Source organism: Bidens hawaiensis, unplaced genomic scaffold (genome assembly GCF_021521415.1).
Source record: "Bidens hawaiensis isolate Kalapana, Puna unplaced genomic scaffold, B.hawaiensis_p1.1 tig00020334_1, whole genome shotgun sequence".
Lineage (NCBI taxonomy): Eukaryota > Viridiplantae > Streptophyta > Magnoliopsida > Asterales > Asteraceae > Bidens > Bidens hawaiensis.
This window is the reverse complement of record NW_027493094.1, coordinates 317,901-339,122: the sequence shown is the minus strand read 5'-3', so window position 1 is coordinate 339,122 and position 21,222 is coordinate 317,901.

Below are 21,222 nucleotides of genomic sequence, written 5' to 3'. Positions count from 1 at the left end.
ACAGGCACCTACTTCCAGTAACATATTGATAGGTAACCAACAAAACCTCCTTTTCAAATAGAAACGTTCACAACTGACACAAAGTTGATAAAAACAGATTGCTACAGCTTCTATTGGATCAACAAGACACCGAACACACAACACCAATAACATTCCGTCAGCTACTACAGAAACACCTCAACAATCCATAAGAAATTTCAAAACAAAAATGCAATAAAACTTAAAAAGGTCACAGATAAAGCATTTTGTTGTTCTCATAACAACATTTGACACTTATGCAACATCATAGAACTAAATATACATGCAACGCAAGAATCTATGAAGTTGAGACTCACCGAAACTTGTATTTCACACGGTGTTCAGAATGCAAAAACACACTGCAGATACAACATAATAGGGAACTATCATTCATATGCAAACACCACAAGATTCTCACTCCAGATTCTAGTATGTATCATAACCAGTTATCTTAAGGAAATAAAATAACCTAACAAAATAATAATTCACATACACAACAGGTACTGCTTCAAGGAAAATATCACTTATGACACATATACAACTGACATTGTAATCTACAATGAAACAATGTTGGATTACCTTAAAACATATTGCCAGTTAATGGTGGAAGACATGGGATACTACAAACCGAAAACATTGTCACACCCCAACTTAGGGCCTAGACGTGTGACCAATAGTTGGTACCTATTTTGTATATATAGAGTTTAAGGTTGAAAAGCGAAAGTTGTGATTAAAATATTAATATATTCCAAAAGACGGAAATTAAACACCCGTTAGTTTGTTACAACATGTTTGAACATGAAAACCATAAATTAAATTATTTTAATATACAAAAGCTTCAACTGAGCCATTGGATCGTCTAATGACTATCCTCCATCTCCAAACACCTTCTCATGATTTCCTATAAAACAATTATAAAATACGTCAACAACGCATGCTGGTGAACACGTTAACACAAAATATTTTATTACTTAATTATTCCATCAAGACATAACTTAGGTCTCGGCCCAGCGTGGCTTAGGAAATAAACAAGTTCTGAAATCTGAATAACAATTACAAACTCTAGCTCAACTCAAAACCACTCCGAAAACACCGCAGCGTTCGAGATTACATAGTTACTACCAATATACACAATATAGTCCCCACTCGAACATTACTTAGGTCCGGCCTAACGTAGCAGAGGCATTATCAAGCATGGTGTGGTGTGCCCATCGTCTAACCACATATGTAAGGATCCAGACAAACGCATACTATAGCTTGAGGACTAGCGATTACCTTTCTTTATAACGTTTTAGGGATACATAATCTCATGTAAATATTTAAAGACACTATTTAAAAAGTTGTAAAGAGTTTGTACCTATTCACCTTTGTTATGATCAGTGCAGTTCACTGATACATTCTTCTTGTTACCTCGGGCCTATAGTATGCGAATAACATTTTATAAATACTAGATCAACGATCTAACTTTAGACCTTTAGTCTAGTTGCATAATCATTACCTTGATAATCATTTCTCCTTTATAACACTACTTGGACCTTTAGTCCAAGAGATTTCACTATTTAAACACCACGTTTCTTCTTCATAACAAACGTATCTACTAAGTTTCTTATTTCTTTAGAAACAATATAAAATCTTTATAATTATAAAGAGATAATATTTTATCTATATCCTCGTATTATGAAAACTATATTTCACTTATTTTATATTCAAGGTATAGAATATACCATCGACTAGGGTGTAAGCCATATATAATAAAATACTCGGGTGGAACCCCTATCTTGTATGGCTGGTATTTCTAGAAATGCCTATGCTTGAAGCGGGCAGCACTCCTACTTGTCTTTGGTATCAAGGGAATGAACTAGCAACACTTCTACACCTTTCACATACTTAGAGACACGAACGTCGGAGCAGTGGTACGCACTTCAAGGTAAAGTGTGTGTGTGATTTAAGGTGTGAAACGGATGACTGGAGCATCGCCCATGCCTGCCTATTTATAGGCAGAAAAAGTGTCCCTTCGCGTCACGCAAAGTACTTTTAACCGCCATCGAAATTTTGGGTCCTTCGCGTCGCGCAACATACGTGTTCGACCCTCGTGAAGTAGACCTATATGGTCGCCGAGTTGACACGTAGGTGAAACGTGTCAAAAATTTCCAGGATAAGACTTGGGTTTCTTCGTGTCATGTGAAGGACTCAACGGTTGCTCCTTCGCGTAGCGTGAAGGGTCAAGATCTCAATTTTTCATTTTAGTCCATTGACTTCAGATAACTTGTCATGTTTTGGTTTTTCTTCCATTTTCCAAAAACAATTATTTGCCTTATACTAAGGCGGCTCTCAAGCGGCCCGCGACGATGCTAGCGTGCGAAGTGCAAAGTGCGTCATCAAATCGCCACATTGAGTCCATCGCCCAAGCTCGTGCGCGTCGGGTGCTTCGCACCTTCTGCTAGGACCATTGCTGCATGCATGGCATATAAGAATATTACTTTGGAAACTCAACTCCATATAAAGAGCTTCCAAAATTTTCCTACTTTCCATGTGGTATTGATTTATCTAGTCATATTTATACCCATGTGATGGATTCTCATTTCCTTAACATGAAATTCTTCCAACTTTAGAACCTATATATATCTTATTATTTCTTTTCCATATTTATTATTAAAATATTTTTGGTTCCCTTTACTTTCAAAGTTAACATTTTCAACCCAAAGTAAGTATGGTATTTTTCGAGATGTTACATCTTCCCCACCTTGGAATGAATATCGTCCTCGACATTCATAAAATAGGTGCATGTATTTCTTTCTCATCATATATTCCAATTCCCAAATATTTTCTGGTCCTCTTCGGGAATTCCATCTTATTTTGACTAACTTTAGTTTTCGCCGTTAAAGGTTTTTAACTTTAAAATCTTCAACTTGTAGAGGTTGCTCTACAAATTTAAGATTTTCATTGATTTCAGCATCTATTAAAGGCATAGCTAAAGTCTCGTCAACCAGACATTTACTTAGGTTGGAAACATGGAATACGTCGTGTAGTCTGTTCATTTCTTTGGGCAAACGTAAGCGATAAGTTGCATTGCTGATTCGCTAAAGCACTTCTAACGGTCCAACAACACGTGGACTTAGTTTCCCTTTCTTTCCAAATAGGACAACTCCTTTCCAAGGTGATACTTTCAATAAAACCTTATCTCCTACTTGAAACTTCAGTGGTTTATGTCGGACATCATCATAACTCTTTTGTCGATCTCTTGCTGTCTTAAGTCACTCGCGGATTTGCAACACTTTATTCATGGTTTCTTGGACTATCTTAGGTCCAGGCATTTGGTTATTTCCGGTTTCAGACCAACATACCGGTGTTCTACACATTTGTCCATATAAAGCTTCGAACAACACGACTTGAATACTTGTGTGATAACTATTGTTATACGAGAATTCCATTAGGGGAAGATGATCATCCAAACATCCTCCTAATTCTATCACAAAATCTCGGAGAATATCTTCAAGGGTTTGAATTGTTCTTTTGCTATGCCCATTATTTTGAGGATTATAATCAGTGCTAAGGTTCAATTGAGTTCCTAACGCTTTTTGGAAACTATACCAAAAATCAGATGTAAATTTACTATCTCGATCGGATATGATAGATAAGGGCACACCATGTAATGATACGATGTTGTTTACCTGTATCCGTGCCAAACTATCTATAGAGTAAGACTCGTTGATAGGTAAGAAATGAGCGGATTTGGTTAACCTATCGATGATAACCTAGATTACATTATGTAGATGAGTAGTCTTTGGAAGTTTTGTTATAAAGTCCATGGTTATAATTTTCCATTTCCAAACGGGAAGGTCGGGTTGTTGAAGCAGACCCGAAGGCTTTTGATGCTCGGATTTTACTTGTAAACAAGTTAGACATTTGGCTACATGTAGAGCAATGTCTTTCTTCATTCCATTCCACTAGTAGTTAGGTTTAAGATTTTGGTACATCTTATCACTACCGGGGTGCATCATGTATTTTGACTTATGAGCTTGATTCATTATCTTTTCACATATCTCTCCGATTATTGATACCCAGATTCTATTTCCAAGTCTAAGTATACCATCATCTCGTTTGACTAAAGAGTCGATTGTGCCATTACGTTTTCTTCGGAGATGTTTTTTTCTTCAATGGCTTGGTCTTGAGCTTTCTTGATTTGTTCGATTAGATATATCTGAAGTTTTAACCTTAAAGCTCAACTCTTTTGGGTTTCTCATGTTCTTTTCGGCTTAATGCGTCAGACACCACATTGAATTTACCTTCATGATAGATGATTTCGCAATCATAATCATTCCAGGTTTCCATCCATCTTCTTTGACGCATATTTAGCTCTTTCTAGTCAAATATGTGCTTCAAACTTTTATGATCAATGTACATGATACATTTGACTCCATAAATATAGTGTCTCCATAACTTCAAAGCGAAAATTATGGCACCTAACTCTAGATCGTGAGTCGTATAATTATTTTCATGTACTTTAATTTGACGAGAAGCATAAGCTATTACTTTCTTTCTTTGCATTAGTACACAACCCAAAACTGAATGGGATGCGTCACTAAGCATAACTAAATCTTCCATACCCTCTGGCAAGGCAAGTATAGGTGTGTTAGTAAGCTTTTGTTAAAGTAAGTCAAATGCTTCTTTGTTTGGTTCCCCATTCATACTTGACATTCTTTCGAGTTAACGAAGTTAAGGGAACAACTATGCGAGAAAAGTTTTCTATAAATCTTCCATAGTATCCAGCCAAACCTAGGATACTTCGAACTTCGGTTGGTGATCTTGGGATTTCCCACTTGGCTATCGCTTCAATCTTGGAAGGGTCTACTTGAATTCCTTTGGCATTAACCACATGACCAAGAAATTGTACTTCATAAAGCCAGAATTCACACTTTGAAAACTTAGCATACAACTTCTCGTTCCTAAGTATTTCAAGTAAGATCCTAAGATGCACTTTGTGACCTTCCGATTTAGAATAAATGAGTATATCGACGATGAAAACGATTGCAAATTTATCTAAATAAGGTTTGCAAATTTTGTTCATCATGCCCAAGAAAGCGTCTGAGGCATTAGTGAGTCCACAACGTTGCGTTGAACTCATAATGTCCATACCCTGTGCGAAACGTTGTCTTCGAAATGTCTTCTTCTTGAACCTTCAATTGATAATACCCCGAACGTAAGTCTGTTTTAGTAAAATAGCTCGCTCCTTGCAATTGATCGAATTAATGGTCTATTCTAGGTAGCGGATATCAATTCTTAATAGTTACTTTGTTCAAGGCTCTATAATCAATATACATTCTCATTGATCCATCTTTCTTTTTGACGAATAATATCGGAGCTCCCCAAGGAGACGAATTGGACGAATGAATCCTTTTTCAAGTAGCTCATCCAATTGTTTCTTCAACTCTTTCATTTCTGTCGGAGCTAAGCTGTATGGGGCTTTGGATATGGGTGCAGTTCCAGGCATCAAGTCTATTCTAAACTCGACTTCTCGATTAGGTGGAATATCTGGTAACTCATTAGGAAAGACGTCCAAAAATTCAGCAACTATAGGTACATCTTTTATCACTTTTAATTTTGGCTCTTCGGTAATATAGGCCATAAATGCTAAACAACCTTGGTTTAAACATTTGTTAGCTTTAATCAAAGAAATTATGCTAACTTGACCAACATCTTTGACACCAGCAATTTGTCTTATTCGTTTATCAGAAGCTTGTAGTTCTATGGTTTTCTTATTGCAAATGATAAGGACATGGTAATCGGATAACCAGTCCATACCTAGAACTAGGTCTAAACCAGCTAATGTCATTAGTAGTAATTGAACGGGTATGACATAACCTGCTAACAAGATCTTTCCATTTTCTAAGGTTTCGGAAATATTAACTATCTCACCATTAGTCGTCTCAAGGTTTAAAGTTTTATTTAATTTTGTTAAAGGTTCGTTAAATTGACTACAAAAGTTATAATTTATAAACTTTTGTTTGCACCTAAACTAAATAAAACTCTAGCATATACGTTTTTAACTAAGAATGTACCGGTGATGGTGTCTGGTATGTCCGAGCCCTTCTTTGGCTCATTCTTGGTGCCGCTTCCTCCAGCGCCTCCACCAGCAAATGTCTTTTTCTTTGGACATTCAAAACTAAGATGTCCAATTTCCTTGCAACTGAAAAATTCAACGATTTCTTCCAACAGTCAACAGCAACATGCCTTGGCTTGTTGCACGAGTCACATACTGCAGAAGTAGATGCCACAAAGTGACATTGTCCTTTGTGATGCCTCTTACAAATCATACATAGAGGATAGTTAGAATTGAATCTGCTTTTCCTTTGATTAATTCTGTTACCCGTGAAGCGAGTATTTCCTTTTCCCTTCCTGTCACTTGTTGTATCAAACTTCTTATCCTTTTCCTTGTTTCGAATAAAACCATTCATCATATAACCAGCTAGTTCATGGTGGAATCGGCACTTGGTGGCAAGTGAGACCTCACCATATCTCGTATCTCCCTAGGTAAATCCCAAATGTAACGGGTTACCTTGTTCGATTCTGGTGTCACCAACTGAGGTACGAGTCTACAATACTCTTGGAACTTAGTATTGAAGTTTTTCAGATTAGTTCCGACCACCTTGTTGCTGAGGAACTTGGTTTGGATCATGTCCGTCTCATGCATCGGACAAAGTTTTTGTAGCACCAATTCTTTAAACTCTTTCCATAATAAGAGTGTTCCGCCATTCCAATGCCTCACCTTTAAACATTTGAGACGTATACTAAATTTTCTCCAACTCAGTACACTTGCTGATTGTCACAATCGATTCCATATCTTGTAACTACCACACCCCAACCTAATGCGAAAATGTCAGGGGGCGAACTGATTGTTCACAACTCACGATGTAGTATCATGCAATTGAAAAGTGACAATATCTAATTAATTTATTTAAATAAAATTTACATTTAAGTACATCAAGTATAAAGAAACTACAAAACAAGATCAAATAATTATTGAATAAGTTTTATATCCTAAAATTCATTTCTAAGTGATCTTCATCTTGATAAACAATCCAACCTGAATACCTGCAAATGTGTACAAAATATATTTTTTGTCAACACGAGGTTGAGTGAGAAAATCACCATAACACCACCAATAATATATATAAGAAAACCGCAAAACTGTTATATGTGAGTATAAACAATCAAACCATGGCATGTAAATATTGCAACCAAATAATAATGTGTGAGCTAAACTGTTGCCATGCGAATCAGGCATTGTTTACCATAATATAATAATAGAGTTGTAAGTAAAATCATTTACATGCGATCGGACGCCGGCCACTACGACATGATGTGATAGATTATAATGATGGACCTCTCCGAATTCGATAAATAAACATATAAACAAATAAAAAATAGCAAAGTAGTTTGATAATTGGTACGCATAAGTCCCAAAACATTTAAAAACTAGTAAAATAGGGGAGTGACTACTCACCTGATTAGATGAACGAAATACAAGTGACGATGCGAAAATATTAAACCCTAGTTAAATAATATAATATTATGAGTTATTTATAAATGATATAACGCGTATAATGAATTTAGAATTTCGATAAGATTTGAATATATTTATGTTCAGAATATTATTGATCGAACGATTGATTTATGTAGTGATTACTATCGCAAAGATTAATATTATTGATTATCATTTATTTATAAAATGATTATTTTTATTATTTATAAAATACTATTGTCTATACTTGATATAATATAAAATCAAATATATAGATGAAATGATTTAAAATAAATAGATTTAATATAAAATATACTTATAATATTTAGATGAATATATAATTAAATAAATAAATTAAATAATTTAAATAAATATAATATGAGATTTACATGTAGTATTGAATAAATATAATACAAATGTGTGTGTGTATATATATATTAAATAAACTGAATATCATATGTATGCTAATAATAATATTTAACTAAATATTTATTTCGAGTCTTTAACAAAAAATAGTGGTAAAAATATAGTTAATACGTTTAACACATTGAGCATACTTTTGTTTTAAAAATAATATATATATATATATATCTAACAAAACCTATCACGAGATTAATTGTCAAGAAACATTACTTAATGGTGTCGGTTTAATAAAATAATGTTTATATTATAATTAAAATTAATTATAAATGAATTTATTACTCTTTTAAACCATTAAAACCCTTTAAAAAATAAATAACAAAAACCGCGTCCAAGGGGGCTTGAACCCGCGCCCCTGGCCGATTCATAGATTTGAAAACACACACCCCCAACCAATTGAGCTGGGGTTTTAGTTGGAAATCATACGTAAAACAGATTATTAAATACAAACACTAATTAAACCCCAAATTCCATAAGAAACCTAGAATCTGCAATTGCTTATGTTAGAGCATTTTGTCTATCGCTAGGTTTTGGATGGGTTAAACGAGCTAATATTGTTAGATATATTATAAGGAGCGTATAAGTTGAAGTTCAACGTATAAGACTTATATGGGCATATAATTCTTATACGCTACACCCAGCTTATACGGCCTATAGGTTCTTAGTATAAATAAGAGCTTTCATGTCATATCTTGTAATCTTGAGAGAGAGAGTTCTTGAAAATCACTTGTACTTACATGTCATATGAATATTAGTGAGTGTTTGTGTGTGTTGCCATGTGTTTATCCCTTTGCTTCTTATTTCCGTCATTAAGCACTGTATAGTAAACATAACGTGATACGATCCGTCTCACGCACGTTTAATTGGTATCTGAGCATAGGTTCGTGTATACTACTGGATTAAACACATCAATTCATTTCGGTTTGAAGATTCCAAGATTCAAAGTCAAACTCGTTTCTAAATTCTTCTATTACTTACTCTCTTATGGATCAATTTCCAGTTAATTGTGGAATTGTGGTTGTGATCATCTAAGAATTATTTCTGCAAGAGTTTATCATCAATTAAATCAAGATTCAAGCGTTTCAGATTATACTCTTTATTACATAAACTTGGCGTATAAGTTGGATTGTCTTCCATATAAGTTTGTGATTCGACGTTTTTCTTGATTTGTTAGCCGCATTAGTTGACTAGTTGACTGTTACAAGTTGTTGCATAAATGATTGATATATGAATATGGACTTGTTGTCTCATATTAGTTGATTGATATTGCTGGATGTTTATACGTATAAGTTTGGTCAACTATGATGGCTGAATTGAAAAAGACTTATACGGGATTGATGCTTTAACTAACTCCAGTCTCTGCATATCTTTGTTCTGGTCAAACATAACGGCTGTGGACGATTATTAGTGGATGCATTTAGTGATTGATTGAATTGCACATCGGTTTCGGATCTCCGCATATTGATTGAACTATTAATGAACTTATACGCTACATTGTGAGCTGAACTTAGTGGTCATATGCGCTTCTACTATTGGGAAGTATATTGACAACGTAGGGTTATAGGGACTATTGTTACTATTGACTTGTACATATCCGTATAAGTTGTTTGCTAATTCTCTTGTTGTATAAGGTCCTTTGGATGTACAAGTTTTTCTTCACCGTATAAACCGGTCATCCTTATGATGTCCACATAAGTTGGAGTGGGATACGTAGAAGCTTGATTCACCATATAAATAGGTTTGTCCGCATAAGTATTTCTACCGTTTAAGGTGTTGCGACTTATACACCTATACGCTGAATTAGCTGATTCTCTTGGGTTGCGTGCAATTATGGAATTATCAAGTTTGTTTCATATCGTCGAGGATTTGAGAAGAAATAGAAGAAAAGCTTTAAAAAAGGAATTTGATGAGTTTGATATAATGAATGGAGAATCATTTGATTCTTTAATTTACAGATATTGCAAGCTTGTTAACGAAATGAAACATGTCGGGATTGAGAAACGAAAGTTGGATTACATTAATAGGTTGGTCGATACACTCGTTGAGACGTCACCTGAAGTTTGGGGTACATTTGTTATAGCAACACATACAAGCTCTCTCAATTCATCGAGAAGATAAAAGATCGTGAATTGTCTGCAAATAGTGTAAAAACGAAGAACCGCCATTACCAGAAATTGAAAACACTCCATATTTCGATGATAATGGTGATTCAGAATATGATGTAGATTTGGTTATGGAATCATTTTGGATTTCAAGGGTGAAGATAAAGCCGAAGATGCTACATGTGAAGAGTACAAAAGGTTAAACACTCACACTGACTCGTTACTAAAAGAGCTTGAACGAGTTAAGGAAGCTTATGATCAACTTAAAAAAGGCAAAAAGGCACTTTTGGAGAAGATTGATCAAAATGAATAAACAATAAACAGATACATTGACGAAAATGCTGCACTTAAACAGGAATTACTGACTGTTAAGTGTGAGAAAGTTAATAAGGTTGCATTCGTTCATGGTATGACATATGAGAGAAAGAAAGAAATTCAATACCAAAATCAACTCAATAAGGATTTCTTTGTTCAAATATACAAATGTAAACGAACTAAGAAAGTTTCTTTGTACAAGTAAAATTCTGAGTTTGTTTACATTCCAAAATCAAATGTGGGCAACCAAGATGTTCTAAAAACAGAAAAACAAAAATTTCAAAATTCAAAATCCAAAAATACGTCAAATCAAGTATTCCAAAGGATCCTCCGAAACAAACCTTCAGAAGAAAAGACGATACCGTTAAGAATGTTTTGGGGATACCAAGGTGAGATTGTTGATTGGAAAGATTTTGATGACAAAAGGTTTGAAAAGTTGAAATTTTATGTGAAAATATCTACTTCAAAGTTATATCATTGGGTTGTTAAGAAAAAGGACTCATCTGATAAAGTTGATGTTGAAAAAGACATGTCAGTCAAATCCAAAAGTTCAGAAAATTCAACAGTTATACATGTCGATTCTGAAAGCTTAAGGAGGAGTGTGTTAGACTATCAAGACGATAGGGGGAGATGACTTTAAGATTGAGTTTGTTAGTTTAAGCAATATCCGAGGGGGAGTCTGTTGGAGCATAAACGTCTACTGCTTAGACACCAAGACCAAGTAATATCCAAGGGGGAGACTGTTATTTTGTCTATCGCTAGGTCTTGTTTTGGTTAAACGAGCTAATATTGTTAGACATATTGTAAGGAGCGTATAAGTTGAAGTTCAACGTATAAGACTTACACGGGCGTATAAGTCTTATACGCTACACCCATCTTATACGGCCAGTAGGTTCTTAGTATAAATAGGAGCTTTCATGTCATATCTTGTATTCTTGAGAGAGAAAGAGAGAGAGAGAGGGGGAGAGAGAGTTCTTCAAAACCAATGTCATCTTTTCTCCACTGATTATTCGACAACAACATAATCAGGATGTCTTATGTCTAATGTCTAATGCTTGGTCTAGTGGGCTAAATGTGTCTTATGTATTGTCTAAAGGGCTGAAAGTGTCAATTTTAGAAGTTTGTTTGTGTTGCGTATAAGCCTTAGGGCGTATAAGCTTATATGCTGACCAAGGCTTATGCATGAACACTGTAGCAGTTATATAACTTTCATGTTTATCATTTTGTAACAGTTTTTGGCAATAGTTTTGATTTGTACCAAAATATGTTACATCGATATATCAGAGCTTACAAGTGAATGTGTTGTTAATCCTTTGCAGTATTATTCCGACGATATTGTTTAGTATAGCAAATAACAAGTTAATCGATCCGAATCATAACGTTTTCACGTAAATGATGTCATGCATGAATTGGATCATGCGATTTCAGCTTAATCCACTTTATGTTTGTTAATCACAGGGTTATCATTATATGGACCAAAACAAACATGACACATAAATCAATTACCTGTAACGATGCGGAAATAAGGGTTTAACTGATTGAATGACGAACGGCTGGAATGTGAACCGGGGATGGTACTTTCAGGCTACGATAATGAAATTTGCTTTAGGGCTTTGGTTCGCGAGGTCACAGAGAATGTGCAGACACGGTTAATTGAATTATTATAAACTATAACTGATATATTTCCATGTTGTTAAAGACGGTTTGGTTTTTATGTCAAATCGTATCCAACTGATCGTATATTCCTAATTAATTGTGTCGATGTGATCGTAATATACGTATAGGCGATCTGCCAGGATCAATTTTGATTATACACAAAAGATTAAGGCACAAGTAAATCAAACGGGTAGTGATTACGGGTTTGGGTAAAGGAAATGGGTTTGGGTTTTATAATATTATAGTTATTAACCTGATTTTGCACAAAGGCCCCTAAACTTTATGAGTGGATACAAAATAGGTTAAAACTTAACTTTAAGGGTGTAAATTGTATTTAAACCAAAGATATAATGTTTAATCAAATATATATGACAAATAATAATAATAAAATAATAATAACTCAATAAATAAGATATTTTATTGATTAAAATTACCCGAAAACGAAAACGGGTCGGGTATTGGTATTTCATATATTATATGAAAACCCGAGTTGTTACACTAACCATCTTAAAGCACCAATGGCGCCCTTGTCGCCATAAAATTCCTTCGGTCCATAGGTTTTGAAACCTTTGAAAAGACAACCTTCAATTCTAAGTTTTTTTTTTTAATTTCGATTAAAGTTGTCACCAGTATCCGAGTTTTGATCGCTTTCTTCATCTTGGTGAGTTGGGTTAGGGTGAGTCTTGGTTTTAATGGTTGTGTTGGTTTGTACGGACTTGTAGGATTGTCGAGTTTCACTTTCATGGATTGAACCATCTTTCATAGCTTGAACCATTGGGTTCATAGCTTGCATTATCATTTCTTAAATTTTCTATATTAGATTCTCAGGAATCTCTTGAGCAGGCTGAGTCCTAGCTCGATTACTTCTTGCGTTAAAAGCTTCTTGGTTTTGTGAAAGATTATTTTGGTTCAACATCTGAAATTATAAAGAGTAGATTTAGAACCAAATATTTTTATTTATATAATGGTAGATAGAATATCTTACAAACCGGAATACCTTACAATAACTGGAATATCATATAAACGGCTGTAACTACCAGTCCTAACGATAGAGTATATTACAAAGACTGACACAGAAACAAACGATACAAACACAAACGAACGGGATTCCTAATTTTTCATGTAATCCTTGATCATTTTCTTCATTTTACTACATTTCTGTAGTAATTTATTTTCGTCTTTCTTTTTCTTGCCACCCTCAGTAGCAATCTTCTACCTTAAATAATTGGTTTCATGCAGGGCTCAATCAAGATGTTCCTCTTGTGATTGTGGCATGATAATCGGGTATCCATATTGTCATGGTGGATCACGGTACCCCATCATAATGATATCATAGTGATTTCTTGAATATGGCGGTGGGGGACTCGCTTCAAATGGTAGATTGTAAAATGCTTCAGCAGTTGCTTCTTGTTCCCTTATTTCATTGGCTTGATTCGATATGGTAGAAACAACACCGGTGTCTGGTGGAAAACTTGATAGAAATCCTTGAACATAAGGATCTTGAGAATTAATCCATAAGGCATGGGTAGCTTGGGATGTTGTTTATCGATATTTGTTGGACAGTCACATCTTGGATTTTCCCGAATATGAGGGCTTTCTTCCTCAGTACTTATTTCTTCCAAAAAAATTTTTTTCGAAATCTTCCTCGGATTCTTCCTCCATCCACTTCTCTTCATCATCTTCGTTTAGATCAACTTGTATCTTCACCTTTTCTTGAGGTTGCATCGCCCTCATCTTAGGTCTCTTCGATGGACCTGCTACGGAATTCGGGTTGCAATCTGTTGGGTTATAAGTTGGAGTTCCAAAATGTCATCTTCGTTGATCGGAATGACATTGCATCCAACGGGATGTGTCTTGCTCGGTTTCGGATTTAATTGGCTCGTCAAATGGCATTTCATTGGAAGGATGATAATCCGGAATATCAGACAGGTGATACTCGGGAGTTGGTGATCACTCGGGATATGGATTCGCATTTGCTCCGTGATGGGAAAATAAAATGGTTGGCATTTATAGGGTACAACGTGTACGATCGGACGATCTTGGCTAAAGTAGTCAACATAGTAGTTGTCACTTTCGTCTCCATTGGGAATAGCTGGCTCGGGATAATTTTCCATCCTTCGTTCCTTGCAAAAATTATACAAGTACTTTTTGAACAACATCTATTAGGATTTAGAATAACGAGGGATGGGAAAGAGTACCAACCTATCTTATCCCTATAATATAATAGAATATAATAACATATTGATACTTATCCCTTGATCAAAGCTTAGGTACGATTAAATACCTAATTCGTTAAGATCGATGGCTCAGATACCAACTTGTCACACCTGAACTTAGGGCCTAGGCGTGCGACCAATAGTTGGTACCTATTTTGTAAATATATCAGAGTTTAAGGTTGTAAAGCGGAAGTTGTGATTAATATATTCCAAAAGACAGGAATTAAACACCCGTTAGTTTGAACATGAAATCCATAATTTACATTATTTTAATATCAAAAGCTTCATCTGAGCCATCAGATCATCTAATGGCTATCTTCCATCTCCAAACACTTACTCATGATAACCTGTAAAACAGTTATAAAATACGCCAGCAACGCATGATGGTGAACACGTTGACACAAAATATTTTATTACTTAATTATCCCCTCAAGACATAACTTATGTCTCGGCCTACGTGGCTTAGGAAATAATCAAGTTCTGAAATCTGAATAACAATTACAAACTATAGCTTAACTCAAAATCACTCACCGAACACCGCATCATTCGAGATTACATAGCTACTACCAATATACACAAGACAATCCCTACTCGAACGTTACTTAGGTCCAGCCCAATTTGGCGGAGGCATTATCAAGCGTGGTGCGGTGGATCCAGACAAACGTATACTATATCCTAAGGGCCAGTAGTTACCTTAGTTTATAACGTTTTAGGGATACATAATACGCCATCTCCAAATACTTACTCATGATAACCTGTAAAACAATTATAAAATACGCCAGCAACGCATGATGGTGAACACGTTGACACAAAATATTTTATTACTTAATTATCCCCTCAAGACATAACTTATGTCTCGGCCTACGTGGCTTAGGAAATAATCAAGTTCTGAAATCTGAATAACAATTACAAACTCTAGCTTAACTCAAAATCACTCACCAAACACCGCAGCATTTGAGATTACATAGCTACTACCAATATACACAAGACGATCCCTACTCGAACGTTACTTAGGTCCGGCCCAATTTGGCGGAGGCATTATCAAGCGTGGTGCGGTGGATCTAGACAAACGTATACTATATCCTAAGGGCCAGTAGTTACCTTAGTTTATAACGTTTTAGGGATACATAATCCCATGTAAATATTTAAAGACACTATTTATAAAGTTGTAAATAGTTTGGACGCATTCACCTTTGTTAAGATCAGTGCAGTTCACTGATATATTCTTCTTGTTACGTCGAACCTATAGTACAAGAATAATATTTTATAAATACTAGATCAACGATCTAGTTTTAGACCTTTAGTCTATTTGCATAATCATTACCTTGATAATCATCTCACTTTTAAAAAATACTTGGACCTTTAGTCCAAGATATTTCATTATTTAAACACTACGTTTCTTCTTCATGAACAAACGTATATACTAAGTTTCTTCTTTCTTAAGAAACATTATAAAATCTTTATAATTATAAAGAAATAATTTTTATCTAAACCCTCGTATTATGAAAACTATATTTCACTTATTTTATATTCAAGGTATAGAATATACTCTCGACTTGGGTCTAAGCCATATATAATAAAAAAATCGGGTGGAACCCCTACCTTGTATGGCTTGTATTTCTAGAAATGCCTAAGCTTGACGTGGGAACCACTCCTACTTGTCGTCGGTATCTAGGGAATGAACTAACAACACTTCTACACCTTGCACGTACTTTGGGACACGAACGTCAGAACGTCGGAGTTGCGGCATGCACTTCGAGGTTAAGTGTGTGTATGATTTGAGGTGTGAAACGAATGCCTTGAGCATCAGACATGGCTGCCTATTTATAGGCAGAAAAAGTGTCACATTGTGTCGCGCGAAGGGCTTTTATCTGTCCGTTCCCGTCGCGCGAAGGACCTTTCATCCACTATTAATAAAATTTGTCCTACACGTCGCGTGAAGCACTTGTTTGCGTTGCGCGAAGTAGACCTATAGGGTCGCTGAGTTGACACGTAAGTGGCACGTGTCAAAAATTGTTATGATAAGACTTGGGTTCCTTCGCGTCGTGCGAAGGACTCACCTGTTGCTTTTTCGCATAACGCGAACGGTCCAACTCTCAAATTTTCCATTTTAGTTCCTTGACTTCTGATAACTTGTCACGTCTTGGTCTTGCTTCAATTTTCCAAATATACTAAGGCGGCTCGCGGCAATACGAGCATGCATAGTGCGCCATCAAAGCGTCATATTGTGTCCATCGCCCGAGCCCGTGCGCATGAGCGTTGGGTGCTTCGCACCCTCTACTTGGACCGCTGGTGCATGCATGGCAGATAAGAATATTACTATGGAAACTCAACTCTTTATAAAGAGCTTCCAAATTTTTGCTACTTTCCATGTGGGATGGATTTATCTTTTCTATTTATACCCGTGTGAAAGACTTGCATTTTCTTCCTTCTTTCCATGTGGGATGGATTCTCATTTCCTTAAAATGGTATGCTTCCATCTTTATATATATATATATATATATATATATATATATATATATATATATATATATATATCTTCACCATATTTATTATTAAAATATTTTTGGGTCCCTCTACTTTCAAAATTAGCATTTTAACCCAAAATAAAAATGGTATTTTTCGAGATGTTACAAGCACTACCACCACCGATCTTCACAATGATAGGAATGACCATGAACTTTACCCTCACAGTGAGGGGGGACAAGTCGGTTATCATTACCAGCATTTCAAAAACAAAGATAAACGCAGGTCAATCAACTTCATCGATTGCAACAAACTACCACCACGAACACCTGGCCCCAAATACAAAAGACCATCACAACAAACAACAGATACTAACAAGCATTCCATAATTACATATATAGTTTGAAATAGTTGTTTGTTAATTGTTTCTAAATGATAATCTTAGTTTAAGTTATAGTATAATCAACAAGCGTACTGGATTACTATCAACCGTATGATATTATTGTTGTTAGTGAGGACATGACTTTGGAAATAATAGTTTCTTAATAGTTACTATGATACATGTCACTACTATAATAGGTAGTAAGTATCTTGGATTACTATCAACCTTATAATATCAACTGTATTTTGATTACAACACCGGGCGAAAAGAAGCAAAAAATGCATTGAAGAAAACACGGACACGATCTTGGCAACCCAAGGCCAACTATTTTTGGTTAAAACCATCCAGTAGTTTATAATGTCAGCCCACATAAGTTGGGCCTTTTGTAAAGGACATGTAGTAAAAAAAACCCAAATATAAAGTTGGGTACTAGGACTTTGTCATATGCAGTAGTTTTCTATGTAAACCCATAAACGTTGGGCTCTTTCGTAAAAAATATCAACCTAAATAAAACGAAGTATAGGCTCAGAACTATGATGATCTCTTTAATTTTTTGGTCAAATGTTTTTAGATATGATAAATGTTATCTGCTATTCAACCTCCACTCCACGTAACATTTGACACTCAAATGATATTCGAAAATTTAACATCTACTTGCATTGATCAACATCACCGCAAAGCGGCAGGTTACAAAACTAGTACTAACTAAAATCAGGAAAAATTGGATAACGTGTATTGGGAGAGAAATATTGCAAATTAATGGTGAGAAAATGACATTCTTGTATGGTAGCTGTAGCAAGTACTATCTTCTAATCCAGTTTGGATTTCAAAACAAATTACACATTTGAATATATCACAATCCGATTCGAACTAGGTATGAGATCGGTACCGGCCGACCTGTAACGGTACCGAAAATCCCGATCCCGAAAATCGCAAATTCTTTGTACCGGTACCGAAATTTTCTGTTTGGTATCGGTTCGGTACTCGTATTTAAGCTAATTAGTGAAATACCAGTACCGTACCAATATCGAAACTCAAAACTTTGGTATCGATTCGGTATTAACGGTAGGGAATCGATACTGATCTAGGTACCCATACCGAATTTACTATTCCCTAATCCGAACAACCTAGGGTTTTTAGCTTTTACCCAATACACACAGCCACAATTTCATAAACATATTAAAAAAGTTATTAAGTAATATCAAAACAAGGGGAGTGTCTGGTGCGGTTTGGCACAATTTTTTGGTTAACACTAAGCCAAAAACCGAAAAAAGTTATTAGTTTAAACCGTTTGGTTTTGATTTTTTTCGGTTTCAGTTTTTCGAATTTTGTCTTGGTCTAGGCTTAGTTTCGGTTTTTTTCAGTTTTATTTGAGCTTGAAAATTTTATGCTGAAAAATAAATTGGCGGAAAATAATGAATATAGGTATAAATAATTATTAACATTGTTGATTAATAGAACATCATACTTTTGATCAAAATTATTTGAGTTACATATTTATAAAATTCTTATAAATTACTTAAAATAAAAAAACTGCTTAAGGGGCATCGTTGGCGGAAGGGTGACACCGTTGAGGGGCGATAAACGACATTCGGTAGGGGGCAGTGTTGGAACAGCCGATGGTAAAGGGGTGAATGGGTGGGCCCTCTTCAAATTTAACGGTCATATGACCGTTTTTATAATAATAATAATAATAATAATAATAATAATAATAATAATAATAATAATAATTTTTCTTTATATATATATATATACATATATCTCACTCATTCACTCCAATTCTTTAAACATCTCATTCACCTCGTTAAACTTATAAATTTTCTCCAAAAGTATGGATTCCGACTCATCTTTAACAACCGACTATTACCCCGATACCGACGTTATTTCATATTCGGATTCATAGTATGAAGCGATATTTAGTGCGATTCGAGAGTCTGCCAGCTCTTAGTCGAGCATTGCGAATCTCACAACCACGAACAAGACGACCTCATCTTTAGCGGGGTCGTGCAGGTGCTCATGACTGGTTGATAAGAGTTTACTTTCACCGTACCCAATTTTTATTCGAAAAGATTTTAGAGCCATTTTCGGATGAGTCGCCATCTATTTTTAAGAATTGTTGGTAATTTAGAACGCGATTAAGCAGTTTTCCAACAACGGGAGGATGCGAGAGTGTAAGTCCTATCAACGGATCTTTCCATGTGATATCACCTTAACTCATTGTTAGCCGGAATCTAACACGAGTGGATTCAATGAAACACAAGCAAACACAATAAGAACACAATGAAACTGCTTCAAAACACACGTATATTCACGTCTAGTGCTTAAGCACAATAGGTTACAAAAGAAACCAATGTTACTCTCTCTCATTTGTCCCCTTGTTAACCTAGTTACAATGTTTGTATATAGACTACACACAAGCCCAACAATACCCAAAAGCCTACCGAGATCCATGAGATCCCATGTTACAATGAAAGCCCAAAACCAAAGTAAAAACCATTTAAGAAATATCCCAACAATCTCCCCCTTGGTTTGTATCTTCAACATCAATCGTGCTCAAGTACATTTGCGTCTGCTTCCTTGTATGCACCAGCCCACAAGCCTGTACGAATGATCGATCCAACCATGCCTATATACTCCTTATGTAAGGCCCCGTTCCCGGTAGCCCTACTTTAGTGTCGGATTTACTCATAAACACAGTTCTTACAAATCAGAGTTAATTAAAACTTTCGCGGAATATAAAACTTTAACCGTTTATTACAAAACATTTAATCTTTTCCTTAAAACCATAATATAAAATATCATATTTAAAACATCGTTTCTTCCATATTCAGATGCCAGTCATTCAATCCATGCCATGTGCCATCCTCATGCTAGCTCTTTAATCAGCTCACCTGCGTGCATACTAAAAGTCAGCTACGCTGAGTGAGTTCTAGTTAATCAAGCAACTTACCATACAACCACTACATGCATTTATATACGTATCCGAAGACACGTAATCCGCTATCTATACTGCTCAGCTTACCGCTTAACCACTTACTCGTCACTTACGTCTTGGCCACTTATTTACGGAGGCATATAAAGGCTTACCATCTCATGCACTTACGTTATGCCACTTAATAACGGAGGCACGTATAGGCTTACCCTACCACGCACTCACGTCATGCCACTTTATATAACGAAGGCGCGTATAGGCTTACCCTACCACGTACCATTGTCATGCCACTAACACCCTTACTAGACTCTTGCCACTTCTAACACACTCTACCTCTACTTGCCTACAACACACTTCCTATCAATTCATCATTTAAATAATAAACAAGTCACATTATAACATTCACACACACTAATAACCACTTGGCAATCATCCTCCTTGACGATACGTGCAATATCCGAAGATCATTCACGCACCGTCAAGCATTATATAATAGCTAACTTGTATAACCTCTATAGCATACACTTACCACTTAAGGTAAGTGTATTCACACTTCATATAGAGTATGCACACAGCCCCGAAAATATAACATGGAAATGGGGCTAGAAACTCACCTGATTGCGGTTACGTTCACTGTTAATGGTTGTCCTTCTCTTTAGCTGTGCGCGACTAACTGTATAACAATTATACGTATCAATTAACTATCACTACTCATATCGTCTTTCTACTTTAATTATTACCCACAACGAACGGGGGTCCGGGGGCAGCGCCCCTGCCAGCGGGGTTCTAGGGGCGGCAACCCCTAGCAGGGTCCAGGGGGCAGAGCCCCTGGCTGGGGTCGAGCTGCCTTATCACATTTTCCATTACGATTTTAAATTATTATTTAATTCGCCCACTTATTTTACTATAACGAATTAAGCCTAATTCGTTATCAAAACACAGGCTAATTCGTTATCTGCTTCGCTGTCTAATTCGTTATCAAAACACAGGCTAATTCGTTATTTGGTTCATCATCTGGTTCGTCCTCCTGATTCCTTATCCAGTCCTGACTTGATTCGTTATCTAAACATAACGAATTGGATGAGCTGATTCATTATCTGGACATAACAAATGGGTGAACTAATTCGTTATCTTGCCATAACGAATTGGCTAGTTAATTCGTTACTTTACCTTAATGAATCATATCATTCTTA